The sequence below is a fragment of the Brassica napus genome, unplaced genomic scaffold, assembly GCF_020379485.1.
Source record: "Brassica napus cultivar Da-Ae unplaced genomic scaffold, Da-Ae ScsIHWf_3089;HRSCAF=3903, whole genome shotgun sequence".
Lineage (NCBI taxonomy): Eukaryota > Viridiplantae > Streptophyta > Magnoliopsida > Brassicales > Brassicaceae > Brassica > Brassica napus.
The window spans coordinates 3206-24671 of NW_026016324.1; the positions used below are offsets into that span (position 1 = coordinate 3206).

At 33.1% G+C, this 21466-nt stretch overlaps 1 pseudogene; it reads left to right on the forward strand.

The window, feature by feature from the left end:
- The first annotated feature begins 18767 nt into the window (after positions 1-18767).
- On the forward strand, positions 18768-19770 carry LOC125603099 (annotated as a pseudogene).
- Positions 19771-21466: the final 1696 nt, after the last annotated feature.

Below are 21466 nucleotides of genomic sequence, written 5' to 3' on the forward strand. Positions count from 1 at the left end.
TTTCTTTAACCAAATCTACTTTCTACTTATAAGCTAACTAAACAAGCTAACAAATGTGTCTCATTTTCCTCTTTCTTATCAACTTATTTTTTCTCAGATCAAATTCTCCTTCTTTTTTTGTTCAGAGGATTTGTTTTTTACATATTTTTAATTTTAAAATGTTCAAAACATTTTCTTTTAAGTTTTATAATTATACATTTTTCAATTCATCCACGACGTTCTTTAATTATCATTAAATCAAATAACGAAATTCTTTTTTCAATCTCTGATATCTCCAATGACCTAACTAACATTGAGAGAAAGATAGGGAGGCAAATGAGAGAGACAACAAGCTTCCATCTCCAGTTGCCGTTCTTGTGGCCGAGCTAAGAACCGTCGGCGTGGCAGAGCTCATGACCTTAGATGACGACAGGTTTACTCCGACAGAAGACGACGGCGAACTCATCTCTTTTTGTGAATCCTAAGCTTGAAAAGACAGAGATCCATGGTTACAAGCTTAAAGAGACAGATATCCTTGATAAAAAAGACAGAGATCCATTGCTCCATCCGAGCTCTGCCGACAAGCTCCAATCCACCGCAACAAGCTCCATTCCGCCGCAGTCCTTTTTGTTCTCAACAATTTCAAATCTTCTCAATGATTTCAGGTCGCCGCCGCAACCTTATCACCACCGAGACCTTCTCCCACGATCCTTTGCTTTGATTGAGCTCTTCCCATGGCGAACTGAAACTCGAGCCTGAGATCAGGATCGAGCGAGCGTTACCCAAACAACTTCTTTTATTTTCATTTTAAGCCCTTCATAATTAGCTTTATTGTTATTTGACCCCAATTTTTGAATATACAAATTTGTCCTCTTTAATTGATCCTAACTTACAAATATGCACTGTTTCCCTTAGTATATACATATGAACGCATAATCGCAATGTATATTACAAAATATACCTAAAATGACTTAAAGTAACTAAATTAAAATGCTAAATATCATTAAAATCATAAAATATTAAGATGAAGCAAATAGAGTGTATAAAATTTAACTAAATTAAAATGGTAAAAACCATTTAAATGTAATATAAACATAAATAAATTTTTAAATGATCTAAATTAACTAAAACAAGATATTCAAAATCATTCAAATCATAAATTATCATTATTTCTAATTGTCCTATTTGGTGTACATGTGTTCTTTTGGTGAAACGTTGTACGTGTGGACAATAAAAAAAAGTGTACACCATGACAATTTTTTACCATGCAAATATGCAAATTTAAATGTTTCTAACAAATTTATCAGGTGTATATGTGATTTCTTGCATATGTATCTAGAAAATTATCCGGTCTCTATGTATTATTGTACAGGTTATTGTACAAACAAATTCAATACATATATCTATATATATATATATATATATATATCTAATGAAACCTAACGAGATCTAAATGAACTAAACAAGTTACTCAAAATCATTAAATATCATAACTTGCACAAAGTACCAATGAACATTTGTACATGTTATTTATCATAAAACCTTGTACATATTCATTGTTGTAATGTGGATACCGAAAATGTTTGTGTATACCATGACATGTACATATAGATGTTCAAGAATCATCGTACGTGTGGATCATACTTAAATAATATTGTTGAATGCTGTCAAATGGTATGCAGATATCATGTCTATCACTGAATAAATATATTTTTTGTTCCATAAAGTTATATTTTCTAAATATTTCTGTATTTTTTAATATGCGTAAATACTTTAGCAAATTCTTAAGTATTTTCAGTTTTAGCTAAAATAATTTTTTTAGTTTTTAAGCAAAATATTAGTTTCTGGTTAAGTTACAAAATAAAATTTATGGTTTCTGACCAAAAATACAATATATGGTTTTGATGTTTTTTTACAATGTGTACATGCGAATCATTGCGCAGATAACTAGTGTACATGTGACTATTGTACATATGGATAAACAAAATTTTTGTCTACATAGTGTCATGTACATATGACTACATGCAAATATCATTAGAAACAATGTACACAAGAAATTATTTATACACCATTGATATGTTATCATTTTACAGATGTTTATCATCTCATTTAGCTCATATTAATCATTTTAAGATGCATTTAATATATAACACATATATATGCACATTTAGAAATATGAGACCAAATAAATGGATTTATTTGAAAATCAGAAACATCTGTGGCAGAAACAAAATAACAAAATGGCAGTCATAGATGTTGTAAAATCAGAATATTCTTTTGGTCTAGATTGCACAATTAAAAGTCAAGAGAAAATTTGTGAAAAAAAATTGCGGCAAATTGAAAAATAAACAAAAGTTGGAAGACCAGATGTGCAAATAATCAAAAGTTCACCATTGTTGCTCCTGTGAAGCTTTCTCTTTCATCTGCAACCAAAGCGACGATGATTTTGGCGGCCACAACTCTGTTCCCGACCATGGTGACCACAGTGAGGAGGAGATGACTTGAATTTGACATTTGAAAAAGAAATTTTACATTATGTAATTTATCTAGTTTATCTAGCTAGTTTTTCTCTATAAATTAATCTTTCTTTTTTATTTTAACGTCAGTAAATATATCAATAACAACACCTGCATCCAAAAAAAATAAAAATAACAGAATAAATTTTCACTAAGTTATACAAAGTCTTACAGCTACATCAAGTCTTACTAAATTATACAAAGTTTCACAGCTAACCAAGTCTTACTAAGTTATACAGCTACAACAACAAATCTTACTCAGTTATACAAAATTTTACAGTTTACACCAAGTTTACTAAATTATACCATTCTGGATTCGGAAATTATGGAGAAGGAGATCCAAATTTTATGGTTGGATCTGGATGGTCCGGAAATACCTTTGGTAGGCTTGTAATTATGCAAGTTTCTTTTAGTTTAGTTGTCTTTTACTAATTTTTAACATGTAAATAAAGTTTTATTTAATTATTTTTGGAGGACGAGTATGACATTATTTTTAGTTAAAATCACTGGAGCATTTGATTTTCCTTTTTCATGGTTTACAAAGATTTTTTTGAAATTTTTATTTATTTTGAAACACTATTCTATATCAAAATAATAATTCAATTCCTTCAACATTAACTTTTAAGATTATTATTTATGTACTGAAACATTTTAAGATATTGGTATTGAAAAAAAGATATTGGTATTTGATTTTCTTTTAAAATGGGAATACAAGTTATATTAACATTTAATTAGATTTTTTTCAAAAATTTGATAAATTCATACTAAAGTTTTTTAGTCATGAATATGAAATGAATATGCCTCAAATCCGATGAAAGATCTCACAAAGAATGAAGACCATAGTCTTGGAATCCCCTATATATTTTGAGAAACATTCCAACATTGTTTGTAGGCACGTGTCACCATGAAAATGAAATTCAATTCTTAGAAAAATAGGTTGGTCCATCTTAATTTATATTATTTTTTTAACTAACTATCAAATTGATAAATAATGTACAAAAGAATATTCTCGCACTTTTCTTAAGTAAAATCTACGAAATTACCTAATATGATTAACGTATATATGACAATTAATGATTATGAATAATAAATATTTGATAACAATTTTTGTATTTTAGCTCTTTTTGTTTAATCTTATATTATTAAAGATACTAAACAATCACATTAGCCATATAATATTTTTTTTTCTTATATGTTATATTTTAAATTTTAAAACGACTATAAATTACTAAAAACGTTAAATATCTAACACTAAAATTTTGTGATCAATGGTTTAACTTTTTTCTAATAACAAGATACAAATGATCATAAATCGTATGAATATGAGTCTCATTTAATAGAAATTCATATTATATATTAATATAGTTTTAAATTAAACTATATAACATATAAAATACATAAATATGTTAATTTCTAAATTTGTATTGAAAAATATCAAAATCTTAATATTTTAATTTTGATATTTGCATTGAAAAATTCACAGATTAGAAATTTATGTTTATCATATGAGTATAACTTCTAAATAATAAATATATATATTAAAATATAGTATATATCTATGTTCATGTCATTGAAATTTAGTTATATACCATAAATACAAATAAAATAACTTTTTTTATTTATTTACCAAAACAAATATCGTAAATAAACAAGAGGTATTGTTTGATTTATGTGTTTACTCTAATTTAATTATATACATAATACGTAAATGAACACAAATAATACAATATATAAGAATTATTTAATATTAACGTTCATCCCGCGTTAATTTGCTTAACTTCTGATAATGATATGAATCCATCCATTTAAACATTGATATTCAAACTAAACAGACGAATCCTTTATATATTAATTGAGAAAAATTACAACATTTTTTTGTAGTCACATGTCAACATGAGAATGAAATTTAGAATTCTTAGAAAAATAGGTTTGTTCATCTTAACTTATATTATACTTTTTATTAAACTAACTATTAAATTGATAAATAGTGTACAAAAGAATATTCTCGCACTTTCTTTAAATAAAATCTACGAAATTGCCTAATATGATTAACGTATATATGATAATCAATGATTACGAATATTAAATATTTGATAATGATTTTTGTATCTTAACTCTTTTTTGTTTAATTTTATATTATTAAAAGATATTAAAAAACCCACATTAATTATATATTAAAAAATTCAATATTTACTTATATGTTATATTTTGAATTTTTAAATTAAATGTCTCACACTAAAATGTTGTGATCAATGGTTTAACGTTTTTGGTAATAACAAGATACAAATGATCATAAATCGTATAAATATGAAGTCTCATTTACTAGACATTCATATTATATATTAATATAGTTTAAATTAAACTATATAACATATAAAATACTTAAATATGATAATTTATATATTTGTATTAAAAAATATTAAAACCTTAACATTTTATTTTGAAATTTACATTAAAAATTTCACATTAGAAATTTTTGTGTTTATCATCTGAGTATAAATTCCCAATAATAAATATTTATATTCAAATATACTATATATCTATGTACATGTCATTGAAATTTAGTTATATACCATGTAAAATAAATAAAATGATTATTTTGATTTATTTATTAAAAAATATCGTAAATAAACAAGATGTATTGTTTTGATTTATGTATTTACTCTAATTTAATTATATACATAATACGTAAATAAATACAAATAAATAATAATAGATAAAAATTAGTTTTATATATAACATTCATCCAAACAAGTAATCAAACAATACAAACTCATGTCTTGCTAATGGAGGATGACCTGAAAAAGTTAACAATTATTTAAGTATTGACTCCACACATCTCCACCAGAAGGCATCCCATCTCAGTAATTACCAGCGGTAGTTAACTATGAACGACTTTTGTTCTCTCTTAATTGTTTGTGGTTTTGCTAGATTTTAGTGTCAATATGAACTTCAACCTGAATAAATCATACACATAAGGAAGGAACTTAGAACCTTTTACAGCTTCTGGTTGGTTCTATTCTTTAGCTGACTTGCTGGTCAAAGATTGAGTGCTTAAGTGAGCGAATATAATATATGAAGCATTGGCATATATGATTTAGTGAGATCTCAATAGAATCACTCACATCAACTTAGGTTCTTGGTTCTGAAGATTTTATTACCTTAAGTTTCTTAGTCCTATTTTCATATGTTCTCTCTTCTTTTGATTAGCAAATTTCTATTTTTTTCCTTATGTGGAATTATTTATTTTGAGAGTGTAGACTAATAGTTCATCTACAACATACAGGTAACTATAAGCCCTGAGACTAACCATGTGGAAAAGTGTACACTCATGCTCATGATTATCACATCAATTCAATCTCAAACAATAGGTAGGTTACCCGTCCATTTGGTCACATTGTTGTTGTCCTTCCTCTTACTTGCACTGATCATGTTTTTGTCTTGGTGATTTTGGTACCAATTTCAAGGGACGGCGACATTTATTTATGCTGACGATTTGAGTATAAATCTTTGGATCCTGGAGATAAGCAATCAGAGTTTTAACATTGTGGACGTCAAGCCTGTGAATATGGAAGAACTAACTGGGGAGCTGCATTTTTTTTGGTGTGCTACAAAAATAATATATTGAAATGGTAAATTCTAACTTGGTTGGTATCTTTCTCTCTTCTCTCTTTTATGGGTGTAACTGGTAATCAAGCTGAGGAATGCTATGAATGCAAGGAATTAAAAAAAATAGAATGTCAATTAATGGAATGATGGAAGTTATGGAATGAAATAAATGGAATGGATAATTGCAGAGAAATATTTTTGTAACACAAATGGTAACTTTTTAAAGGAATTGAATGGAATGAAATGAAAATAACTTTTAATTTAAATTAAATAATGTAAAAAGAAACACAATATTTATTTAAACCTTGCCTAAAACTAAACATCTTTATTGCCAAAACAAATATTCATGATCGCATGAAGAAATAATAGAAAAGTAACTTTGGAGGAAGTGTCATCTGCAATAACTAAAGCTTTGAATAACTAACATAATAGCAATAGTAATCCTTTTTTTATAAAACCTTAACAAGAATATTGATCACTAAAGCACAGATTCTACACAACTTCGATATGTAGCAAACAAAACGTACTAGACTATATACAACGTAACGATCAAACGGTAAAATTAAGCTTTTTTCTCAAAAAAACAGTATAGCAATTATGAAAGGAAATAAGACTTATCAGGAGAAAGCAAATTTTGATCGGTGGGTTTAATTACGTATTAATGTTTAAATAAGAAGAAGATGTTGCTATTATTTAGTTAGTAACAAACCTTAAAAATCTTAACAAATCTACTATAGACTATGATAAATAACAAGAAAAATATTTAAACTTAATTAAACTTTTATTTTTGATTTAATTTGATTCCATTCCAGTCATTCACGTTCTTTTTTTATCATGAAAGGATTATAACTAGATTCCATTTTGTTCCACCTATTCCACAGGAATTAATGGAATGACAACTGTTTTTAATTCCACTTAAATGGTGTATTTTTTTTGGAATCTCTTGGAATAAGCTATTCCAAACAGTTTTATTCCAAAAAATAGTAATCCAGTTACACCCCTATGTTTAATTTTGTATGTAAATTATTAGTTGATGGGGAGTTTATTAGAGCTGGAATATTTATTCTATTCCTTGTTGCAGAGGTTATAACATCAGCTGAATTTCATCCTACAATTGCAATACCTTAGCGTATAGCAGTTTGAAAGGCTCAATTCACCTGATTGATCTGCGTCAGTCAGCTTTATGTGACTCACATTCCAAAATTGTAAGTCTTGAGAATAGTAGACCTACTCAGTAATGAAATTTATAGAAAGGAGGATCTAGATATGTATAAATATCTGAACTAATATGAACGAGGTGTTAACTAGCTGACAAAAAAAAATATCTGAACTAATCTCTCAGAATCTAACATCTCTCGTATCAACACAGTAAATCACTAGTTCTAAAGTAACACTTTTTAGAATAAAGTGAACGAGGTGTTAACTACTAATGTTGAGGATACCATAATTGTATAGCAAACACAAAAGAAACCAAATTCTCTTCTAGCGTTTTATTACTTGTTGCATCAAGGTAAGTCTAACATTGCTTGTTTTTGTAGGTTTGAGGACATAGAGAAACTAACTTCTAAATCATTTTCAGAGAGATAATTGCTTCAATTTCAGACACTAAATTCGAAAAAAAAAATGTCAATACTATTAAAGCAGAATCTATACTAGGATTCTGCCCTTAATTTTTAGATTTATTTACAATGGTATGCCATTATTTTTTCGACTTTTAAAAAGATAAATCCAAGTGGTGTTCTGTCTAAATAATTCACCAAACTATTTTATAAAAATATATATATATGGTATACCCACTTAAATAAAAAAGAAAACGGAAATAAAAACTGAAATTAATGAATGTTCCTCTCTTTCTCTAAATTAAACTAACCTTCCCCTAATGATAATATAACGTTTTTTTAGAACCATAGTTTTTGTGAGTATACTATAATTGTTCACAGGGTCATCTCAAACTTTATACAAACTCTGTTCAAAAAAAGAAAACAAGACCTTTTTTAATAATCTGAAATAGTTTAGATTTTCTTACATATATCATTGTAATATAAAATAAATACATAAATATAATTATTTTATATCTAAATAACACAATTTTTAAGTTTTTAATGCAAATCATTGATCAAATCATTGAACTTGATCATTTGACATTTTTCAATGCAAATTCATCGATCAAATCATCAAATTTGATCATTCTTCTAGTTTTTTCAGTTTTTTTTTACGTTTATTAAATCCACAATGAGAAATTATAATCTATAAATATAATAGAGCAAAATCTGGTTAGTAGTTAGACAAAAATCTATATACTCTTTGATTAGACAAGACGCTCTTTTTTGCTCGTCGACAGAAATTGTAGGCTAGTTTTTTTTTCTTTATGTTTGCTATTTTTTTATTAGAAAATTGTGAATAAAATGTATCTTCTTTTTTTTTGGTAGGCAATAAAATATATCTTCTTCTGCCTATTTATAGTCACTAATTGATAATTGTTTCCTAAACATAATTAAATTAGAATACTAACTTTCTATACTACCATTAAATATTCAAACACACACATCAACAACTATTTCTTACTTTCCAAAATATATAAGTGATATAAATACTAATTACTTTCTAATTTATTGCATTTTCAGTTGATTATATAAACAAAATAATGAATTTTTATTCATATTATTGGTTATAAATACAAAATTTAAATTCAAATATAGTTATTCTGACTTTTTATAAATATATGATTTTAAATTTATAACCATTACTAAAACAAAAAAATTACAGACCCTCTAAAATTTTGGATCATGTTCGACCCGTTCCACTTGCAAGTTGTAAAAGATGAGTTTGATAGTTAAGTCAACTAATGATTATATACCATGGTATGTTGACAAGATGTAGATTAAAAAAAAAAAAAAAAAGATATATTGACAAGATCATAGTTTTCTACCTTTACACTGTGTCAAATAATTTATAAGTTCGTATGGAACATCTTTTATTAGTTCATGCGCATACACTACTCACTACAAGACCTGAATTAAACATAAAACCATTACTTTAAAATTAAACACTAACTTCCAAAACATAAACCCTAAATCATGTATGTAGTATAAAAGACTCAGTAATTTAATATATTAACAAATACGGCTTTAAACACTGATTAAGATTTTTTAGTATATTTTTAAAACAGCATAATCGATTTAATAGTAATATTATATATATATATATATCTAACTTTAATAATAACTATTGTCCTAATTTTTTGGAATAATAAAATGGTTATCCAACAATATTTTCTACATAACGTTTATACTCTCATAGTTGCTGTGTTTTTATAATATCAGAAGGTTGCGTGTTCGATTCACGTCGGGTTCAAAATCCCGAATCTCGGTCCTACATTTGGACGACAAAAAAACTAAGGGCGACAAAAAAACGATGACGAAGGCGACCGAGCCGCCGCTCGATTCAACGGCAACAATGGAGAGCAAGGATTGGATGTGGGTGAAAGGGGTCTGGGGTCAGATTCGGGGAAGTCAGTAGGTGGGGGAATCAAAGTTACGGAAGTATTGGTGGAGAGGAGTGGATTGAGATTGAGGAAACACACGCTGTGGTGGATGGGGAATCTTCTGGGCTTGTCAATGGGTGGATTTGCCGGTCACTTTATCTCAGTACCGGATTGTAGAGGGGAAAAAAGAGATGGTGACCAGAGAAGGAGTTACAGATAAGGGTAATGCAAAAAGCCCTGTCAGGGAGAAAAGTTCTTACGCAGAAGCAGTGAATGTGGGGACGGGGACTACAGCTGGGCCAGATTTTGAGATTGTTGATGGTGTGGCAGACATTGAGATACCTACGGAGATCTTTGAAGATGTAGAGCCTTTGTGGAAGAGTTTTGCTGTAGGTTACTTTATGGGAGACTCACCTTTCATTGGTTCTATACACTCTACTGTAAACAGAATATGGAGTTCCCCAAAGTCCAAGATTGATGTCCAATTCATAAGCAAGAGGACTGTGTTGTTCCGTATTGAAGATGAGCAAATGAGGAAGAGAGTCTTGAGAAAGAAGTATTGGCATATTGGTGATGTTCCTTTGGTGGTATGTGAATGGAACCCGGAGACAGCGCAGAACCCCCCTGATTTGTCAGCGATGCCTCTATGGGTGGATCTGGTAAACGTTCCGGGCTATCTATATTCGCTGGAGGGGCTTAGATTTCTGTCTCGTACCGCTGGCAACTTTGTCAAGCTCCATCCCAACACTGAGAATGTGTGCGCATGGATGTGGCAAGGGTGCTTGTAGAAGTAAATTTGATGAAGCCGCTGCCCCAAAAGATCAGTTTCAAGGATACAGATCAGTGCAGTGTTACAGTGGAGGTGTTCTATCCTTGGCTTCCACCGCGCTGTATGTCATGTGAAGGCTGGGGGCACACAGAGAAGGAGTGTACGAAAGCGCAAACCAAGACTATCCTCAAGAGGGACCAGAGTCTGGAAAAGAAGTCTGAAGCTACAGGGTCGGACAAGGAAGTGGTCCTGAAGCTGTTAAGTGATTTAGAACAGATTGATGCAATTGTGGTAGATGTTAACAACACCGTTGAAAGAATAGAAGAGGGCCCAATGAATGGTGCTGGAGAAGTATTGCAGACCCGGAAAGATGGTGAGTGGACGCAGAATGGCAAGCCTAGCTCACCGAGGGAAAATCTTCAATCTCAGGGCGAGTGCAGAGTTGTGTCACCTAATGGCTTCAGGTCTTAAGTGGCATCAGAGAAGAGGGTGAGATAGATGAAGAGGAAGAGGAGAATGGTACCATGAGAAATGATGGGTTTCATCTACAGGAAGTTGGAGGAAATAAAGAGGAACGAGGGGATGCAAGTGAATCCCAAGAGAGAGAGCTGCAAACCAGCCATGTTAGTAACCAGAAAGGTAGAGGGAAAGGGAGCCGTATGCAGTTAGTTAGTAACAAGAGTTTTATTCAAGCCGTCAAGTCTACCAATAATAAGAAAGGTTCCTCTAAGAGGAAATAATGTCGTCGACTTTCGCTTGGAACATGCGTGGGTTCAACAAGCCACGCAAACAAGAGCAGTACGGTATTGGTTACACGCTGCACGGTTATCTTTTTGTTGCTTATTGAAACTCGGGTACAAATGGAGAATTTCAGAAGGTATTTGATGCTGCTTTTCCTGGTTGGAGTTGTATTCATAACTATGATCATCATCCACTAGGAAGAATTTGGGTTTGTTGGTCCGACGATGTAGAGATGGTCCCGGCTTCTTCAAGTGCGCAAATGATCACTTGTTGGGTTAGGATTAAAAGCACGGGTGAAATAATTCTGGCTTCTTTGTATACGCTTCTAACCTTGCTAGCGATCGTAAGGTCTTGTGGAAAGAAATGGAGATGGTTGCTACATCATTAGCAGGAATGATTATCCTTGGATTATTCAGGCGATTTCAATGTGATCCGCTCAACAACTGAGCACTCTCAGAGCATCAGTGAGACATGCTCAATGCGAGATTTCAGGATGCGATGGGTAGATGTGCTGTGGATGACCTCGCACAGGTAGGCTCACTCTACACATGGACAAACCGACGATCTGAGAGCCCTATCAGCAAAAAACTGGATAGAGTTTTGGTTAATAGCCAATGGCTTACGACATTCCCAGTTTCGTTTGCTACCTTTGAAGCAGGTGGTGTGTCTGATCATCTGAGGGTGTGGATGCAGCTCCGACCATCTGAGACAGCTAACCGGAAACCTTTCAAGTTCTTTAACCATGTGACGAGTCACCCACGTTTCCTTGAAGTCGTGGATAATGTCTGGAATTCTCAGGCGCCGCTGTACCATTCCAGATCAGCTCTGAAACTATTTCATAGCAAACTAAAGAGCCTGAAGGGTGATCTCCGCGGGCTTAACAAGGATTTGTTTGGTGACTTGCCTTCAAGAGTGAAGCTTGCCTATGAGGACCTATGTCTAAAACAAGCTGTAGCCACAGATCTCCCAACGACTGCAGCTTTTGAAGATGTCTCAGCAGCATGGGAGCACTGGCATCATATTTCAGGCATTGAAGAACAGTTCTATTTCCAAAAGTCTAAGGTTAAATGGTTGGGGCTGGGTGACCGTAACAACTGTTTCTATCACAATGTTTGCAAAGCAAGGAACTCAAAGAATGCTATCAGACGTATTGTCACTGAAGATGGAAGAGTACTCACGGATTTGAAGGAGATTAAGTCAGAGGCAGCGCGGCATTTTGACAAATTCCTCAACAGTCAGCCGAGTAATTTTGAGGAGATTCCTATTGAGAACCTTCAGGATGTGGTGGAGTATCGGTGTCCTCAGGATGTAGCAGCGGGTTGGTGCGGCCTGTGCAGGGAGAAGAAATCAAGCAGATTTTATTCTCTATGGCTACAAATAAGGCTCCTGGGCCAGACGGCTACTCAGCGGATTCTATAAAGCAGCTTGGTCTGTAGTTGGGAAAGACTTTATAGTAGCAGTCCAGTCTTTCTTTCTATATGGATTAATGCCAAGGAGCACCAATGCCACGCTCCTATCCTTAATTCCCAAGTCAGCAGCGGCGGAGAGAATGTCTGATTTTCGGCCCATCGCGTGTTGCAATGTAGTTTATAAAGTGATTTCCAAAATCATTGCAAGGCGGCTGAAAGCAACACTCCCTTCTGCTATTGAGCTGAATCAGTGTGCGTTCGTCAAGGGACGTCTCCTTCTCGAAAACGTTTTGTTAGCAACAGAACTAGTGAAAGATTATCACAAGCCAGACATCTCATCACGTTCTGCAGTCAAGCTGGATATTTCTAAGGCTTTTGACACAGTCCAATGGAGTTTTATCGAAGCTGTTCTTCGCACAATGGGATATCCTGATCTATTCGTTACTTGGATCATGCGATGCGTGGACACTGCTGCCTTTTCTGTCTCAGTGAATGGTGAGTTGGAAGGGTTTTTCTCCAGTGCACGGGGGATCAGGCAAGGTTGCTCCTTATCGCCATATCTGTTCGTCATAGTGAGCAATGTTCTATCCAGGATGCTAAACTCTGCGGTTCTGAATAGACGTATTGGGTACCATCCGATGTGCTCATCCCTAAAGCTACTCATCTTAGCTTCGCTGGCGACATCATGGTATTCACCAATGGTTCTCCCGCTTCTTTGGAAGGTGTCCTAGAAGTGTTTGATGAGTATACTCGTATCTCAGGACTCAACATCAACATATCAAAATCGACGGTCTTTGCGGCAGGCAGGATAAGCAGAGACTTGAAGATAGGGCAGTAGCAGCGGGGTTCACTGTCTCTGGATTGCCAATCAAATATCTTGGCCTTCCACTCACGACTAAATCTATGTCAAGGCATGATTACGAGCCTTTACTAGCCAAGATCAAAGCTAGATTTCAGAGCTGGACTAGTAAGTCACTCTCCTTTGCAGGTAGACTTATGTTGATTAAATCTGTCATTGCTAGCACAACAAATTTCTGGTGCTCTGCGTTTTGTCTACCGCAAGCTTGTATGGATGAAATCGATAGTATGAGCTCTGCGTTTCTCTGGAGCGGTTCCCCAAATGACACTTTGAAGGCAAAAGTGGCATGGAAGGAGGTCTGCACTCCAATGCAAGAGGGAGGCTTGGGTGTCAGGAGTATAGCAGAGGTAGCTAAGGTATTTTCCCTTAGACTAATATGGCGCATCTTCAGTGAACCGCAATCTCTTTGGGTTGACTGGGTGAGACAGTATTTGCTTCGAAGAGAGTCCTTTTGGGACGTGAGAGACACAGGGTTGGGTTCATGGGTCTGGCGTAAGCTATTGAAGATGAAAAACTTAGCGAAGCAGTTCTTGCGCATAGAGATTCATAATGGACAGACTACTAGATTCTGGGAGGACATATGGCATCCTAGTGGTCGTCTGATTGAAGTTGCAGGCGAATCTGGAACGCAGAAACTTGGTATCACTAGATCAGCTTTGGTTTGTGAAGTACGAACAGAGGCAGGATGGGCTTTTCGTAGAACTCGCGACAGACAACTCAGAGAGATTATCAACTCGATTGAAACTCTTCAGCTGAGTGAATCTAGACACATTCAAGATATTGTTCTATGGAGAAAGAATGAGAATGAGTTCTGTAATCAGTTTTCAACCTCTCAAACATGGAAGCAAATTCGAGTAAACAGACCGATCAAACCATGGAGTAAAGTGATATGGTTCTCTCTTGGAGTTCCCCGGTTTGCGTTCATTACATGGCTGGCTGTTAATAATAGATTGTCAACGGGTGACCGTATGAGATCTTGGGGACAGGTGCAAGGATGTTTGTTTTGTGGAGAGCCAAACGAGACTAGGGACCATCTGTTCTTCTTCGCCTGCCCTTACACCTTTACTCTCTGGATTGAAGTGGTGGGTACGTTGTTGGGGAGACCTCCTGACCCTGACTGGGGAAGCACACTCGAACACTTAACAACCCATAGTTTCGGCTATCTTGGCTACATTCTGCTGAGGTTAGTGTTTCAAGCTACAATATATATGGTTTGGAGGGAAAGAAATGATAAAAGACATCTCAAGAAACCTAGACAGCATCACCAACTGGCGAAGATCATTGATAAAACTGTTCGTAATCGGCTTTAGCTACTGGATATTGGGAGAAGCAACGGTTGAGAGATCTTATGCAAGAGTGGTACAAAACACATACATAGGGCTTAGGATTCTTGTTCATCTTTTTAAATCTTTAGTCCTTTGTACATAACTATTCTTTTTCACTGATGATCAATAAATTTAAAATTTCATCAAAAAAAAAAGTTTTTATAATATCATCCTTAAGAACTTAATAATTTGGTAGAATATTTAGTTAACATTACCTATTTTGTGCTTTAATTTCCTCGAAAATTTTAGAACTTTCTTAGCTGTAAGAAGATGAATAACTTGTGCAATACGTAGTAAATCATTAACTACCCAATATTTGTAACTATTAAAAGATTACAGGCCATTAACTATAGGAATGTGAGAAACTATTCAAGTAAAAATAGGTTTTATCCTATTATTCTAGACTCGTACGTTAAAAAAAGTTTGGTGTTTAATTTTTTTGGTTGAAAATATTATAAAATCCATGTAGCCCACTATACTTCTTTGTTTTAAAATTAAAGTAAAATATGAATATTAGAATCACATTTTCATTTTTGGTCTCAACAAATATTAAAATATGTAATGAAAATATTTTTTTATTATATTTGTAAATATAATTGTTAAAAGTAAATTAAACATTTAATACAATAAAACTGTTAAAAATATAATTTTTAAAAAATTGTTTATACAAGTAGAAATATTTTGCAAACATAAAAAAATCGACACATAATTGTAAATATATCAGCTTATCAAATATTAAAACATATAGTCTTATTTTCTTATGAAAACATATGATATTATAATTAACAAAATTTATATATTTAAGTGAAATATTAAAGAATAACAAATTCTCTGCGCTGAAACGACGGATCAAAATCTAGTATGACTCTTAAAGTCATGTTTTAATCGAATTTTCCGTGTGCATTATGTCTTATTAATTCGTGAGAGTCGCATTTGGCAACATCTGTTTTTTTTTTTCAATTTGCATTGTTTATTTAGTGATTAGTTTTAAGCTAAGGCCTGACTGGTGTAACCGCAGCGGTTACGGTTGCGGAAATTTGCAGATGCGAGTGGTTGCGGTTTCAAGCGGTTTTAAAAGATTTGTACGATTGGTACTATCGTTAGAAATTGATGCGTTTGCAGGATACTTATGATTGGTTAACCACCATACAATAGCGGTTAAATAATAAATTAACAATATTTATATTTTATATAATTATAAAAATACTAAATATCATAATATTATAATAAATATAAAAATTTTATATATAAAGTTTTATTTTAAATTTTTAAAAATTATAGAAAACTTTTTTTTTAAAATTTTTATAATATAAATTAAAATATAATAGATATATTTTATCATTTCTATTATTTCAATTTAAATTTTATTTTATTTTACTTTTGTATTTATGTTGTTTTTGAAAAAGGAAAAAACATTTACTCTCCTAACCGCTTGCAACCGAAAACGCTAGCTAGAACCAGCTTTTGAATTTAAGAAGTTTAAAACGAACGATTTATAATGGTTTGAATGATTGTTGCAAAATGCCAACAACCGCTACCAACCGCAAAAGCTTCGCTTGCGGATTGTAACGGGAAAACCAGTCATGAACTGAAATCATGGTTATGTTTGTACATGTCAGTTATGGGATATCAACATGGACTCGGGTCCAGTTTCAACTTTCAAGTTCCACGAATATTTAAGACCAAAGGTCAGTTTCTTGTACTTTGAGGGAGAGAGTTGCATCAGTAGACTCAGTGCTAGCTGATGAGTACGTTTTCGTGCCATCTACCCGGTCCTCGATCCAATACGAAAAAAATAGGCTTTAAATAATAATAAAAATTGATAAAAGTATTTAATTTACAATTAAAAAAATACAATTTCTTAAAAAGTAATACATGTATAATTTATTTTTATACAGATAAGAAACAATATTCAAAATTTATTTTGTAATATGTTTGAAACACATTTTATAATCCATTTGATACTTTTTCTGCTAACAAAAAAAAGTCTCAAAAGCTGTACAAATTATGGGCCCCATACGAATGTTTCTTAGGTATGGTTTCAGGACCAGGCCTGTTCTCACGCACAACTTTTGGTGAGAGTTGTTTATTTTGGAAATATTTTTGAAATTATAAAACAAAATTCATATTATTTTTGTTGTTGATACATGCTTTCAAAACACACAACCAAAGGCTCCAAAATCAATTATACAACGTTATTCTTATTTTGATTAATCTTGAGTGGCTATTTCTGTACGTAACTTGACAACTCTGGTAACATGTCTTCTTGTCACTCTCCAATATGGCCTGGTTGTGAAAATATTCGAAAGATCCAGGTTTAATCTGCACCGTCCATGCGTCAAGCAGTAGCCACAAATCGTAGCCGTAGAAGAGACGCGATGATGGAGGAATCAAGAAGAGGAAGTGGAGTGTTTGTCCCCACGTGTTGGCAAAACAGAACACACGGAAGGCCAAATGGTCAGCTCTTACGGCAGCTTAACGCTACGAAAATATCCTTAGTCTGCTTCCTCGACACACGGACGGCTCTGATTCATTAGTCCCTGCAGTGCAAAACTCAACGGCTGCAATTCGATTTTTAAGTGTAATGATCTCATCAAGTGCATACATACTTGCTAGTTGCTTCAAAAGAACGCTAATGACCTATTGTCTCCTGATTCTTGAGCCAGAGTGGGTTTTAGAAATCATGGCAGTGAATGATGATGGCTCATTGTTTTCTTTTGTTACTCAATATTTTTATATTCAGTTAAATATAATAATATTTGATGGTCATCACTTCTGATTTTACAGCTAACTGGATTAGTTAAATTACAATTTTCTTTATATTTTATTGCGAAAAGAATTTGAGCTGTACATGCAAGGTCTCTGCATGCATGAGAAAACTCATGTGACAATGAGTGGGAAAGAACAACTGTTTTTGTTATCTTTTGCTTGACGTCTTCTTGATTATGTTTTAATCAAGATTTTAAATAAGAATTCTCTTATAATAACAGAATAAAAGGTATTGAGAATGACGTGGATTAACCAGGGTTTAATACAGAGAATGGTTACTAACTCTTCGTTAACATTTAACAATATGAGAACTAGATTTTAGGTCATTACTGAACTGGCAAAAAAAAGCAGTTTAGGCAAATCTAGCTTTCAGGCGAGCTTTGCTTGTCCAGTGCCGGAAGGTCAAAAAGAAGTTAGTGATCTCCAATCACCAAATTTCCTAGGCCAAGCTAAGAATCGATGCCAAATGATCAAACTCGTCTTTATGAGAGAATCTGAACTTTGATAACAATACAAATACAATTTCTGCATATAAAGATTAGAAAATATATGTTTTTATCAAAAAAGAAGATTAGATAAATATTTATTAAAAAGAGCAGAGAGACTTTTAGCCATCAGAAGGAAAAGGCCATTGTGTTTGTTTTTGGTGCAAAGGTAAGAACACACATAAGAAAACAAAAAATATTACTTATAGTCGATATTGGCCTAAACATACGAAGCCAAAACAACTACCATAGCACCAAGACAGGCGTATCCAAATATGTTGGAAACAGTTATTACCCCTTCGATATATACAAAACACATTTTAAAACCTTATTTTCGTTTACAATAATTCACAATGCCTGTGAATTTTTCTAGATTTGTAGAGTTTATAATCATGAAACCGTACCGTATTTAAAAATAATAATCAAAAGCTATCGATCTTGTTAGGATATCATGTAAACAAATAAAAAGTAAACACTTTTAAGTTTTAACCCATTCGACAAAATGACATCAACACAAAAACAACTCTTATGATGATGATATATTGATACTTATTAGTTAAATAAGTCAATGAAAAAGTTCAACACCCACGCTCTTGTCTTTTATAGTTGAAATGATAATTAGAGTATATATATACCAATTAATAATTAGCATAATATTAAAAATTATAATCAAAAGGAAGAAGATTAGGGAAGTACTAATCTTTTGTTATTGTGTAACCCTTTAAGACCGGTCACATCTCACAGAAGCTTGTCTTCTCGTCTCGTCTAGACTTCAGCCTCTTCCTCTCTTGCTCTGCTCCCTCCTCTCTCCTCCTTCTCTCATATGTAGAGAGAGAAAGTGTTATATTTGTCTTATCTAATGCGTCAAGAACCACTTCATCTCTATCTATAAAAGCCTCAAAATCATTCACTCTCATATATTTATATATCTCTCTTGACATCTCCAAGATTCGATCTTTTTAGGTTTTTTCATATATGGTTACCAAAAGATTTATAATTTAAGGAAAAGACTCTGTTTTTCAAAAGAAGAAATGCAGGATCCATCAGCTTATTACAACTCGATGATGGCGACACAACAACACACAACACACAACAACCACAGCAGTTTCCAGAGCAAGAACAGCTAAAGTGTCCTCGCTGTGACTCACCGAACACAAAATTCTGTTACTACAACAACTACAACCTGTCACAGCCCCGTCACTTTTGCAAAAGCTGCCGTCGTTACTGGACCAAAGGCGGGGCTCTCCGCAACGTTCCCGTCGGCGGCGGTTCTCGCAAGAACGCTAAACGACCAACCTCTGCGTCTTCTCCTCCCAACCACACACAAGAAGAAGACCAACACACCCGGATCCTAACCGGATACGGATCCGACCCGATGCTGTACGGGTTTCCGATCGGAGACAAGACGTGAAAGGTATGGAGATGGGTGGTGGTGGTGGGTTTTAGCTCGCTTTTGCGTCGAATATGCAGCTGGGTCTTGGTGGATCATCCTAGACGGGTCGGGTTGGGATCCGGGTATGGGACTAAAGAGGAGTGAAGCGGGTGACGAAGGTGGTGGTAACCCGTGGACCGATCTTTCTAGGAACCGAGTGGAGAAAAACTGAAGGAGGAGGAGCAGAACACGGAGAGGGGTAGTTTGGTAAATTAATATGGAGCTGCTAAAACTGATTTCAAGGTGTTTATGTCATTTTGGTAATATATTCCTACTCCTTTTTTAATTTATAAATCGGTTTGTTAAATATAATTAGACTTATGTAATAGGAGGAGATTTTCAGTTTATTGTTATCTTTAACATTAGTGAGAAACAAAAAAAATGTTTGTGTTATTGAAGAATTTCTAGAACGAGACTCGCAAAACTCGTGACGTTGAATGAATTCTTAGCCACGACATTATTTTTAGGTTGAACCGACAATTTTAGTTACATTCCTATCATCCTATGTCATTAGTTTGAAAGGTAAGTTTGAATGAAAACTAATATATAAACTTAAGCTCTTTTACATGCATATATGCGCAGAATGGGCTCTTTTAACCCAATGACGGAATAAAATAATTGTGCATGAACCGACATAGATTAGCAACATTCTTACGGCATGTGGTCTTCGATCGTATTTTAATTATGCATGTTTAGTTACTTTAAGACGTTCCTAAGTTCTAGCATCATGATATTGACTCGGTACTAGTAGTCGCCGGTTTTTCTTGAACCGTGTGGCGTTTTTAATTGTCATGATCTATATTAGCGATCAAACGGTTTAATTGTCAATTATTTAGACAAAGAAGCCAAAAGAATAAGTCGTTAAGATAATAACAACTTTATATTTTATTTTATACATCTTCAAAAGAAATGAAAAATAGTAAGTAACTTATGCTGTTTTGTATTTGATGGTTTTTCTTAACTAGACTTATCGTTTTGTTACTTAACTACTACTACTACCATGTTCTTTTATCATTAAAAACAGTTAACAATCCGAATGACATTCACGAGAGGAGTGGTTAATGTTATTGTCTTTGAAGAATATAATCAATGTTATGTGGCTACGGTTTCTCTCATGGATTAATCTATAGTCCACATCACAATTCTTTAGGTGGTTATCGGTCTAGGTTAAGTGTTCCGGCTGAACTTTTTGAGAAGGTTCCATCGAAGGCAGGCTTAGTTCCGAATTTATGCTGAGAGTATGTAGAGAAATATAAATACTGATATATGAAAATGACTGGTTTGTAAAATAAGGGTTCCTTGTTTTGTATAACACTTTGATTTTTTGTATAACACTTTGATTATACCTTCTTGTTATTAATACGCGCGCTTAATTTTCTCAAAATCTATTGACATGTATGCCATGCATCATTCTCTTATCCACTACCTATAAAAACGAATTGTTTAACCTCAACATAAATTAAGCTTTTGGATTTTAGTGGCTCGATAAATTTGTTTAGGAAATGGGAAGACTGATAGATATACGAGAGATCCAATGTGGTTACAAAGATTTGCTCTCCCTGTTTGAGATATTTTGTATTTGACCAAGGGGACAAAGAACTACAAGTTGCATTTTATGTTATTTATTCACTATTTTATCGTTTTGTTTTATGTTTTCTGACAAATTAGAGTTTACACTATTTTTTTTTGCTTTCTTTCTAAATGTGAATGGAATGCATCACAGGCGTGATTGCATGCAATGTGATTGCATGCAATGTCCAATCAAACTGTATGATCAAATGCACCAAGGCTAAAGTTAGCCGCTGATAAGTTAGGTTTGTAAGTCCAATCAAACTCTCAGATTAAGAGTAGTTACTCTTTAATAGAAAGATACATAATGATTAATATTATATGTTGAATTAGAAAGTAAATTCAATCTATACTTTCAAAACGTTAATGTATAGAAGACCAACAATACTAATCTAGTGCTTACATGTGATAGAAGAGGTGATGGCTCTACCCATATATACCATGAATAAGTTTTAAATGTAGATTTGACTCCAAAAAGGTTTGAATGTAGATCATTTTTAAAAAGTCAAAATGAAAAGGA